Raw genomic sequence first — 13,073 nt, forward strand, 5'->3', positions numbered from 1 at the left:
GGGGGCGCCCCAAGTAGGAGGAATCCTACTTGGGGTCTTCCCAATCCGGCCTCCCCCTTTCCTATTCCTATTCGGAGTAGGAAGGGGGAATCCTATTCCCTTTTTCCTTTCCTCCTTCCCCTTTTCTACTCCAATTTGGCCAGCCCATATGGGAGGGGCACACCAGCCCGTTAGGGGCTGGCCTGTCCCCCTCTTGGCCCATTAAGGCCCATGTAGTTGCCGGGGGATGCCCGGAACCCCTTCCGGTGACCCGATATGCACCTGTACCCCCAGAACACTTCCGGTGTCCAAATATCATCGTCCAATATATGAATCTTTACCTCTTGACCATTTCGAGACTCCTCGTCATGTCCATGATCTCATCCGGGACTATGAACAACATTCGTTCAACAAATCACATAACTCATATAATACAAAATCGTCATCAAACGATAAGCATGCGGACCCTACGAGTTCGAGAACTATGTAGACATGATTGATACACCTCTCCGGTCAATAACCAATAGTGGAACCTGGATGCTCATATTGGTTCCCACATATTCTACGAAGATCTTTATCGGTCGTACCGTAATGACAACATACATTATTCCCTTTGTCATCGGTATGTTACTTTCCTGAGATTCGGTCGTTGGTATCTCCATACCTAGTTCAATCTTGTTACTGGCAAGTCTCTTTACTCGTTCCGTAATGCATCATCCCGCAACTAACTCATTAGTAACACTGCTTGCAAGGCTTATTATGATGTGCATTACCGAGAGGGCCCAGAGATACCTCTCCGATACTCGGAGTGACATATCCTAATCTCGATCTATGCCAACCCAACAAACACCTTCGGAGATACCTGTAGAGCATCTTTATAATCGCCTAGTTACGTTGTGACGTTTGATAGCACACAAGGTATTCCTCTGGTATCCGGGAGTTGCATAATCTCATAGTCAAAGGAATATGTATATGACATGAAGAAAGCAATAGCAATAAAACTTAACGATCATTATGCTAAGCTAACGGATGGGTCTTGTCCATCACATCATTCTCCTAATGATGTGATCCCGTTCATCAAATGACAACACATGTCTATGGTTAGGAAACTTAACCATCTTTGATTAACGAGCTAGTCTAGTAGAGGCTTACTAGGGACACGGTGTTTTGTCTATGTATCCACACATGTATCAACTTTCCGGTTAATACAATTCTAGCATGAATAATAAACATTTATCATTATATAAGGAAATATAAAATAGCAACTTTATTATTGCCTCTAGGCATATTTCCTTCAGTCTCCCACTTGCACTAGAGTCAATAATCTAGTTCACATCGCCATGTGATTTAACACCAATAGTTCACATCTTTATGTGATTAATACCCATAGTTCACATCGCCATGTGACCAACACCCAAAGGGTTTACTAGAGTCAATAATCTAGTTCACATCGCTATGTGATTAACACCCAAAGAGTACTAAGGTGTGATCATGTTTTGCTTGTGAGAGAAGTTTAGTCAACGGGTCTGCCACAGTCAGTTCCGTATGTGTTTTACAAATTTTCTATGTCTACAATGCTCTGCACGGAGCTACTCTAGATAATTTCTCCCACTTTCAATATGTATCCAGATCGAGACTCTAAGTCATCTGGATTAGTGTCAAAGCTTGCATCGATGTAACTTTTTACGATGAACTCTTTATCTTTATCACCTCCATAACCGAGAAATATTTCCTTATTCCTCTTAGGTAACTAAGGATAACTTTGACCGATGTCCAGTGATCCACTCCTGGATCACTATCGTAACCCCTTGCCAAACTCATAGTAATTAAATAGTAATTAAGGTACACAATAGGTCTGGTACACAACATAGCATAATTTATAGAACCTATGGCTGAGGCATAGGGAATGACTTTCATTCTCTCTATATATATTCTGTCGTGGTCAGGTTTTGAGTCTTACTCAACTTCACACCTTGTAACACAGGTAAGAACCCTTTCTTTGACTGATCCATTTTGAACTCCTTCAAAATCTTGTCAAGGTATGTGCTTTGTGAAAGTCCTATCAAGCGTCTTGATCTATCTCTATAGATCTTGATGCTCAATATATAAGCAGCTTCACCGAGGTCTTTTATTGAGAAAAAATCTTATTCAAGTATCCTTTTATGCTATCCATAAATTCTATATCATTCCCAATCAACAATATGCCATCCACATATAATATCAGAAATGCTACAGAGCTCCCACTCACTTTCTTGTAAATACAGGCTTCTCTGAAAGTCTGTATAAAATCATATGCTTTGACCACCTCATCAAAGTGTATATTGCAACTCTGAGATGCTTGTACCAGTCCATAAATGAATCGCTGGAGCTTGCACACTTTGTTAGCACCTTTAGGATCGACAAAACCTTCTGGTTGCATCATATACAACTCTTCTTTAAGATATCCATTAAGGAATGCAGTTTTGACATCCATTTGCCAGATTTCATAAAATGCGGCAATTGCTAACATGATTTGGACAGACTTAAGCATCACTGCGAGTGAGAAAATCTCATCGTAGTCAACACCTTGAACTTGTCGAAAACATTTTTTGCGACAAGTCGAGATTTGTAGATAGTAACACTATCATCAGCGTCTATCTTCCTCTTGAATTTCCATTTATTCTCAATGGCTTGCCGATCATCGGGCAAGTCCACCAAAGTCCACACTTTGTTCTCATACATGGATCCTATCTCAAATTTCATGGCTTCAAGCCATTTATCAGAATTTGAGCTCATCATCGCTTCCTCATAGTTTGTAGGTTTGTCATGGTCTAGTAACATGACTTCCAGAACAGGATTACTATACCACTCTGGTTCAGAACATGCTCTGGTTGACCTACGAGGTTCGGTAGTAACTTGATCTGAAGTTTCATGATCATTATCATTAGCTTCCTCTCTAGTTCGTGTAGGCATCACTGGAACTGATTTCTGTGATGAGCTACTTTCCAATTCGAGAGAAGGTACAATTACCTCATCAAGTTCTACTTTCCTCCCACTCACTTCTTTCTAGAGAAACTCCTTCTCTAGAAAGGATCCATTCTTAGCAACAAAAATCTTGCCTTTGGATCTGTGATAGAAGGTGTACCCAACAGTTTCTTTTGGGTATCCTATGAAGACGAACTTCTCCGATTTGGGTTCGAGCTTATCAATTTGAAACCTTTTCACATAAGCATCGCAACCCCAAACTTTAAGAAACGACATCTTTGGTTTCTTGCCAAACCATAGTTCATACGGTGTCATCCCAACGCATTTAGATGGTGCCCTATTTAACGTGAATGCAGTTGTCTCTAATGCATAACCTCAAAACGATAGTGGTAAATTGGTAAGAGACATCATAGATCGCACCATATCTAATAAAGTACGGGTACAACGTTCGGACACACCATTACGTTGTGGTGTTCCAGGTGGCGTGAGTTGTGAAACTATTCCACATTGTTTTAAATGAAGGCCAAACTCGTAACTCGGACACACCATCAGATCGTAGAAACTTTATTTTCTTGTTACGATGATTCTCCACTTCACTCTGAAATTCTTTGAACTTTTTCAAATGTTTCAGACTTGTGTTTCATTAAGTAGATATACCCATATCTGCTCAAATCATCTGTGAAGGTCAGAAAATAACGATACCCGCCGCGAGCCTCGACACTCATCGGACCACATACATCGGTATGTATTATTTCCAATAAGTCAGTGGGTCGCTCTATTGTTCCGGAGAATGGAGTTTTAGTCATCTTGCCCATGAGGCATGGTTTGCAAGCATCAAAAGATTCATAATCAAGTGATTCCAAAAGTCCATCCGCATGGAGTTTCTTCATGCGCTTTACAGCAATATGATCTAAATGGTAGTGCCTCAAATATGTTGCACTATCATTATCAACTTTGCATCTTTTGGCATCAATATTATGAATATGTGTATCACTACAATCAAGATTCAATAAACCATTTACACTGGGTGTATGACCATAGAAGGTTTTATTCACGTTAACAGAACAACAATTATTCTCTGACTTGAATGAATAACCGTATTTGCAATAAACATGATCCAATCATATTCACGCTCAATGCAAACACCAAATAACATTTATTTAGGTTCAACACTAATATCAAAGGTAGAGGGAGTGTGCGATGGTGATCTTATCAACCTTGGAATCACTTCCAACACACATCGTCACCTCGCCCTTAACTAGTCTATGTTCATTTTGCAACTCCTGTTTTGAGTTACTAATCTTAGCAACTGAAACGATATCAAATACCCTGGGGTTACTATGAACACTAGTAAAGTACACATCAATAATATGTATATCAAATATACCTTTGTTCACTTTGCCATCCTTCTTATCCGCCAAGTATTTGGGGTAGTTCCGCTTCCAGTGACCATTCCCTTTGCAGTAGAAGCACTCAGTTTCAGGCTTAGGTCTAGCTTTGGGTTTCTTCACGGGAGTGGCAACTTGCTTGTCATTATTCTTGAAGTTCCCTTTCTTTTCCTTTGCCCTTTTTCTTGAAACTAGTGGTCTTGTCAACCATCAAAACTTGATGCTTTTTCTTGATTTCTACCTTCGCTGATTTCAGTATCGCGAAGAGCTCGGGAATCGTTTTCGTCATCCCTTGCATATTATAGTTCATCACGAAGTTCTAGTAGCTTGGTGATAGTGACTAGAGAACTCTTCCAATCACTATCTTATCTGGAAGATTAACTCCCACTTGATTCAAGCGATTATACTACCCAGACATTCTGAGTACATGCTCACTGGCTAAGCCATTCTCCTCCATCTTGTAGGCAAAGTACTTGTCAGAGGTCTCAAACCTCTCGACATGGGCATGAGTCTGAAATACCAATTTCAACTCTTGGAACATCTCATATGCTCCGTGGCATTCAAAACATTTTGAAGTCCCGGTTCTAAGTCGTAAAGCATGGTGCAGTAAACTATCAAGTAGTCATCATACTGAGCTTGTCAAATGTTCATAACGTCTGCATTCGCTCTTGTAATAGGTCTGTCACCTAGCGGTCCATCAAGGACATAATTCTTTTGTGCAGCAATGAGAATAATCCTCAGATCATGGACCCAGTCCGCATCATTGCTACTATCATCTTTCAACTTAGTTTTCTCTAGGAACATATCAAAATAAAACAGGGGAGCTATACATGAGCTATTGATCTATAGCATAGATATGCAAATACTATCAGGACTAAGTTCATGATAAATTAATTTCAATTAATCATATTACTTAAGAACTCCCACTTAGATAGACATCCCTCGAGTCATATAAATGATCACGTGATCCATATCAACTAAACCATGTCCGATCATCACGTGAGATGGAGTAGTTTTCAATGGTGAACATCTCTATGTTGATCATATCTACTATATGATTCACGTTCGACCTTTCGGTCTCAGTGTTCCGAGGCCATGTTTGTACATGCTAGGCTCGTCAAGTTTAACCCGAGTATTCCGCACGTGCAAAACTGTCTTGCACCCGTTGTCTGTGAACGTAGAGCTTATCACACCCGATCATCACGTGGTATCTCGGCATGATGAACTGTCGCAACGGTGCATACTCAGGGAGAACACTTTGAAAGAACGAGGATGTCGCCTAGAGGGGGGGTGAATAAGCGCTTTAAAATAATTACGGTTTAGGCTTGAACAAATGCGGAAAAACCTAGCGGTTAATTTGTCAAGCACAAAACCTACAACAACTAGGCTCACCTATGTGCACCAACAACTTATGCTAAGCAAGCTAAAAAATAAAGTGATAGCAAGATATATGACAAGAAACAATATGTCTATCACAAATTAAAGTGCATAAGTAAAGGGCTCGGGTAAGAGATAACCGAGGCACGCGGAGACGATGATGTATCCCGAAGTTCACACCCTTGCGGATGCTAATCTCCGTTTGGAGCAGTGTGGAGGCACAATGCTCCCCAATAAGCCACTAGGGCCACTATAATCTCCTCACGCCCTCGCATAATGCAAGATGCCATGATTCCACTAAGGGACCTGATACGTCTCCAACGTATCTATAATTTTTGATTGCTCCATGCTACTTTATCTACTGTTTTGGACTATATTGGGCTTTATTTTCCACTTTTATATTATTTTTGGGACTAACCTATTAACCGGAGGCCCAGCCCAGAATTGTTGTTTTTTGCCTATTTCAGTATTTCGAGGAAACAGAATATCAAACGGAGTCCAAACGGAATGAAACCTTCGGGAACGTGATCTTACCACCGAACGTGATCCAGGAGACTGGGACCCTACTCCAAGAAGTTTCTGGGGAGGTCACGAGGGTGGAGGGCTCCCCCCCTGGGCGCGCCCCCCTGCCTCGTGGGCCCCTCGGAGCTCCACCGACGTACTTCTTCCACCTATATATCTCCATATACCCTAAAAACATCCGTGAGCACATTAGATCGGGAGTTCCGCCGCCAGAAGCCTCCGTAGCCACCGAAAACCAATCTAGACCCGTTCCGGCACCCTGCCGGAGGGGGCAATCCCTCTCCGGTGGCCATCTTCATCATCCTGTTGCTCTCCATGACGAGGAGGGAGTAGTTCTCCCTCGGGGCTGAGGGTATGTACCAGTAGCTATGTGTTTGATCTCTTTCTCTCTCGTGTTCTTGAGATGATACGATCTTGATGTATCGCAAGCTTTGCTATTATAGTTGGATCTTATGTTTCTCCTCCCCCTCTTCTCTCTTGTAATAAATTGAGTTTCCCCTTTGGAGTTATCTCATCGGATTGAGTCTTTAAATATTTGAGAACACTTGATGTATGTCTTGCCGTGGATATCTGTGGTGACAATGGGATATCACATGATTCACTTGATGTATGTTTTGGTGACCAACTTGCGGGTTCCGCCCATGAACCTATGCATACGGGTTGGCACACGTTTTTGTCGTGATTCTTCGGTAGGAACTTTGGGGCACTCTTTAAGGTCCTTTGTGTTGGTTGAATAGATGAATCTGAGATTGTGTGATGCATATCGTATAATCATGCCCACAAATACTTGAGGTGACATTGGAGTATCTAGGTGACATTAGGGTTTTGGTTGATTTGTGTCTTAAGGTGTTATTCTAGTATAAACTCTAGGGCTGTTTGTGACAATTATAGGAATAGCCCAACGGATTGATTGGAAAGAATAACTTTGAGGTGGTTTCGTACCCTACCATAATCTCTTCGTTTGTTCTCCGCTATTAGTGACTTTGGAGTGACTCTTTGTTGCATGTTGAGGGATAGTTATGTGATCCAATTATGATATTATTGTTGAGAGGACTTGCACTAGTGAAAGTATGAACCCTAGGCCTTGTTTCAACGCATTGCAATACCGTTTACGCTCACTTTTATCATTAGTTATCTTGCTGTTTTTATATTTTCAGATTACAACTACCTTTATCTACCATCCATATACCACTTGTATCACCATCTCTTCGCCGAACTAGTGCACCTATACAATTTACCATTGTATTGGGTGTGTTTGGGACACAAGAGACTCTTTGTTATTTGGTTGTAGGGTTGCTTGAGAGAGACCATCTTCATCCTACGCCTCCTACGGATTGATAAACCTTAGGTCATCCACTTGAGGGAAATTTGCTACTGTCCTACAAACCTTTGCACTTGGAGGCCCAACAACGTCTACAAGAAGAAGGTTGTGTAGTAGACATCAAGCTCTTTTATGGCGCCGTTGCCGGGGAGGTGAGTGCTTGAAGGTATATCTTTAGATCTTTCAATCGAGTCTTTTAGTTTCTTGTTTTATCACTAGTTTAGTTTATAAAAGAAAATTACAAAAAAATGGAATTGAGTTTGTCTCATACGCTTCACCTTTTTAATATCTTTCGTGAGTATGATGGAAAGGATAATTGTGCTCAAGTTATAGAAGAAGAAATCTACAAAATGTTTGGCACTAAATCTTTGAATTATGAGCATGATTGCAATGTTGTTAGTACGAATTCTTTGAATATCCATGATGCTAATGATGATTGCACTAGTTATGATGAAAATACCTCCTATAAACATGTCAATTTTTGTGGAGTAGATTGGGTTTGCATGTACACACCGAATAGGGAAGATAGATATTGTAAGAGGCATAAGTACTTAGAAACTAAATTGTTGCAAGAAAGTCTAGATGAATGTGCTGAAAGATTCAATATTTTTCGTGCCCCTTGTGAACTTTGCAATGAACATGGTCATTTAAAGCTCCAATGCTATTTGTTTCAAGATCAAGTCGTGTCCAAACATTGTGATAATTTTATTACCCTTGAGCATCATAAAGAGCTTAGCCTTCTTTTGGGTTATGAAGAAATGAAATGTATAACTGAGGGTATTCCAAAGTTTAATCTTGATAGATTTCTTGATTTTGATCTAGAGAATATTTATATGTATTGTGCGGTGAATTGCATTGAAAATCCTTATATTGCCAACTACATAAAGAAAAGGAAACAAATAGAAGATGAAGAGAATACTAATGAAAGGGAAGAGACTTCCCAATATCCTCCTATTATCTCTTATGATGAATCAGGCAACGAGGAGGAGCCTCCTATTCAACCAATCTCATTAATAAGGAGCTCCAAAAAGAGGATTGAACCCACACACGATGTGGTAAAGAAGAAGAAAAGAAAAAGGAAGAGAGGTAAAAAGGTATCTCTCCCAAATAAAGTTGCTCCTATTATTGTTGTGCCTCATGAAAATGAAGATGATACACTTGATGATGATCTCGTTATGCCTATTGCTTGTTGTGATGATTATGATTGGGAAGATAATGATACTTCTTATGATCTTGAAAATCCTTTTGGCACATGCTTGGAAGAATATAATAATTGCTATACTATTGGTGCTATCCATGCTATTAATGATGAGAGTGATTATGCTTATGATACGAAAAGGCCCAAGCTTGGAGAAGCTATGTTTGATGAGGATGACATATTTGAGAATATATTTGCTGCAATTAATGTCTGTCCCAAGCTTGGGGATTCTATGTTTAATAATGATGATATTTTTAGCCTTCCATGTTTTGATATGCAAAGTGATTATGATGAGAACAAAGTTGCTACTTATGATGATTATTGTGATGAAACTTATGCTATAAAAAGTAGTGATGATTATATTTATAAAACTTGTCATGATTATGATTACCCCTTCTCTGAACATTACTCTTTTAATATGGAAACAATTTATAGTATTCAACTTTCCTATGATACTCCCACTATTCCGAATGACAAGAATTTTGCCTATGTGGAGAGTAATAAATTTTCTATGCTTGTAGATCATGAAAAGAATGCTTTAGGTGCTGGTTATATTGTTGAATTCATTCATGATGCTACTGAAAATTATTATGAGGGAGGAACATATGCTTGTAGGAATTGCAATAATATGAAGTTTCCTCTCTATGTGCTTAAAATTTTGAAGTTATGCTTGTTTTACCTTCCTATGCAAGTTGATTCTTGTTCCCACAAGTTGTTTGCTCACAAAATCCCTATGCACAGGAAGTGAGTTAGACTTAAATGTGCTAGTCATATTCTTCATGATGCTCTCTTTATGTTTCAATTCTTATCTTTTATGTGAGCATCATTGAAATCATCATGCCTAGCTAGGGGCGTTAAACGATAGCGCTTGTTGGGAGGCAACCCAATTTTATTTTTGTTCCTTGCTTTTTGTTCCTGTTTAGTAATAAATAATCCATCTAGATTCTGTTTAGATGTGGTTTTATCTTTTAATTAGTGTTTGTGCCAAGTTAAACCTATTAGATCTTCTTGGAAGATAGTTATTTGATCTTGCTGTAATTTCCAGAATCTTTGTGCTCAGTGCCCGAATTGTCAAAAATCACCAGAACGTGATAAAATAGTGATTCCAATTGATTATGATCAATAAATAAATTTCCCAGGTCGTCTAATTTTGGTAGGAGTTTTTGGGTTCCAGAAGTTTGCGTTAGTAACAGATTACTACAGACTGTTCTGTTTTTGACAGGTTCTGTTTTGCGTGTGTTGTTTGCTTATTTTGATGAATCTATGGCTAGTAAAATAGTTTATAAACCATAGAGAAGTTGGAATACAGTAGGTTTAACACCAATACAAATAAAGAACAAGTTCACTACAGTACCTTAAAGTAGTCTTTTGTTTTTTTCTCTAACGGAGCTCACGAGATTTCTATTGAGTTTTGTGTTGTGAAGTTTTCAAGTTTTGGGTGAATTCTTTTGATGGATTATGGAACAGGGAGTGGCAAGAGCCTAAACTTGGGGATGCCCATGGCACCCCCAAGATAATCCAAGGACACCAAAAAGTCAAAGCTTGGGGATGCCCCGGAAGGCATCCCCTCTTTTGTCCACTTCCATCGGTAATTTACTTGGAGCTATATTTTTATTCACCACATGATATGTGTTTTGCTTGGAGCGTCTTGTATTATTTGTGTCTTTGCTTGTTAGTCTACCACAATCATCCTTGCTGTACACACCTTTTGAGAGAGCCATGTATGAATTGAAACTTGTTAGAATACTCTATGTGCTTCACTTATATCTTTTGAGCTTGATAGTTTACTCTATGTGCTTCACTTATATCTTTTTGAGCGTGATAATTTTTGCTCTAGTGCTTCACTTAGATCTTTTAGAGCACGGTGGTGGTTTGTTTTAAAGAAACTTGATCTCTCATGCTTCACTTAGATTATTTTGAGAGTCGTTAATAGCATGGTAATTTGCTTAATGTTAATATACTTGGTATTCAAGATATGTGAAACTTTCTTTTTAGTGGGTTGAATACTAAGATAAGTTTGATGCTTGATAATTGTTTTGAGATATGGAGGTGATAATATCATAGTCGTGCTAGTTGAGTAGTTGTGAATTTGAGAAATACTTGTGTTGAAGTTAGCAAGTCCCGTAGCATGCACGTATGGTTAAAGTTGTGTAACAAATTTGAAGCATGAAGTGTACCTGGCTTGTGCATCCTTATGAGTGGCGGTCGGGGACGAGCGATGGTCTTTTCCTACCAATCTATCCCCCTAGGAGCATGCGCGTAGTACTTGATTTTTGATGACTTCTAAATTTTTGCAATAAGTATATGAGTTCTTTTGACTAATGTTGAGTCCATGGATTATACGCACTTTTACCTTTCCGCCATTTGCTAGCCTCTTCGGTACCGTGCATTGCCCTTTCTCACATTGAGAGTTGGTGCAAACTTCGCCGGTGCATCCAAACCCCGTGATATGATACGCTCTTTCACACATAAACCTCCCTATATCTTCCTCAAAACAGCCACCATACCTACCTATCATGGCATTTCCATAGCCATTCCGAGATATATTGCCATGCAACTTCCATCATCATCATCATCATCATCATCATGACATGCTTTACTTTTGTCATATTGCCATTGCATGATCTTGTAGTTGACATCGTATTTGTGGCAAAGCCACCATGCATTATTTTTCATACATGTCACTCTTGATTCATTGCACCATCCCGGTACACCGCCGGAGGCATTCATATAGAGTCATATCTTGTTCTAGTATCGAGTTGTAATCATTATGTTGTAATCAATATAAGTGTGATGATCATCATTATTATAGCATTGCCCAATCAAAAAAAGAGAAAGGCCAAAAAAAGGAAAAAAGAAGGGCCCAAAAAAAGAGAAAATAAAAAGGGCAATGCTACTATCTCTTTTTTCCGCACTTGTGCTTCAAAGTAGCACCTTGTTCTTCATGTAGTGAGTCTCATATATTGTGCTTCAAAGTAGCACCATGATTTTCATATAGTGAGTCTCATAAGTTGTCTTGTTCATACTAGTGGGAATTTTTCATTATAGAACTTGGCTTGTATATTCCAACGATGGGCTTCCTCAAAATGCCCTAGGTCTTCATGAGCAAGCAAGTTGGATGCACACCCACTAGTTTTCTTTTGTTGAGCATTCTTAGCTCTAGTGCATCCGTTGCATGGCAATCCCTACTCCTTGCATTAACATCAATTGATGGGCATCTCCATAGCTCATTGATTTGCCTCGTTGATGTGAGACTTTCTCCTTTTTTGTCTTCTCCACACAATCCCCATCATCATATTTTATACCACCCATAGTGCTATGTCCATGGCTCGCGCTCATGTATTGCGTGAAGGTTGAAAAGTTTTGAGATTATTTGAGTATGAAACAATTGCTTGGCTTGTCATCGGGGGTATAGAAGTTGGGAACCATCTTTGTGTGACGAAAATGAAGCATAGCCTAACTATATGATTTTGTAGGGATGAACTTCCTTTGGCCATGTTATTTTGAGATGACATAATTGTTTGATTAGTATGCTTGAAGTATTATCATTTTTTATGTCAATATGAACTTTTGTCTTGAACCTTTCGGATCTGAATATTCATACCATGATTAAGAAGATTTACATTGAAATTATGCCAAAGTATCACTCCGCATCAAAAATTCTATTTTTATCATTTACCTACTCGAGGACGAGCAGGAATTAAGCTTGGGGATGCCTGATACGTCTCCAACGTATCTATAATTTTTGATTGCTCCATGCTACTGTATCTACTGTTTTGTACTATATTGGGCTTTATTTTCCACTTTTATATTATTTTTGGGACTAACCTATTAACCGGAGGCCCAGCCCAGAATTGCTGTTTTTTGCCTATTTCAGTATTTCGAGGAAACAGAATATCAAACGGAGTCCAAATGGAATGAAACCTTTGGGAAGATGATCTTCTCACCGAACGTGATCCAGGAGACTTGGACCCTACTCCAAGAAGTTTTCGGGGAGGTCACGAGGGTGGAGGGCGCCCCCTGGGCGTGCCCCCTGCCTCGTGGGCCCCTCGGAGCTCCACCGACGTACTTCTTCCGCCTATATATCTCCATATACCCTAAAAACATCCGTGAGCACATTAGATCAGGAGTTCCGCCGCCAGAAGCCTCCGTAGCCACCGAAAACAAATCTAGACCCATTCCGGCACCCTGCCGGAGGGGGCAATCCCTCTCCGGTGGCCATCTTCATCATCCCGGTGCTCTCCATGACGAGGAGGGAGTAGTTCTCCCTCGGGGCTGAGGGTATGTACCAGTAGCTATGTGTTTGATCTCTCTCTCTCTCTCT

The sequence above is a fragment of the Triticum aestivum genome, chromosome 6A (genome assembly GCF_018294505.1).
Source record: "Triticum aestivum cultivar Chinese Spring chromosome 6A, IWGSC CS RefSeq v2.1, whole genome shotgun sequence".
Taxonomy (NCBI): domain Eukaryota; kingdom Viridiplantae; phylum Streptophyta; class Magnoliopsida; order Poales; family Poaceae; genus Triticum; species Triticum aestivum.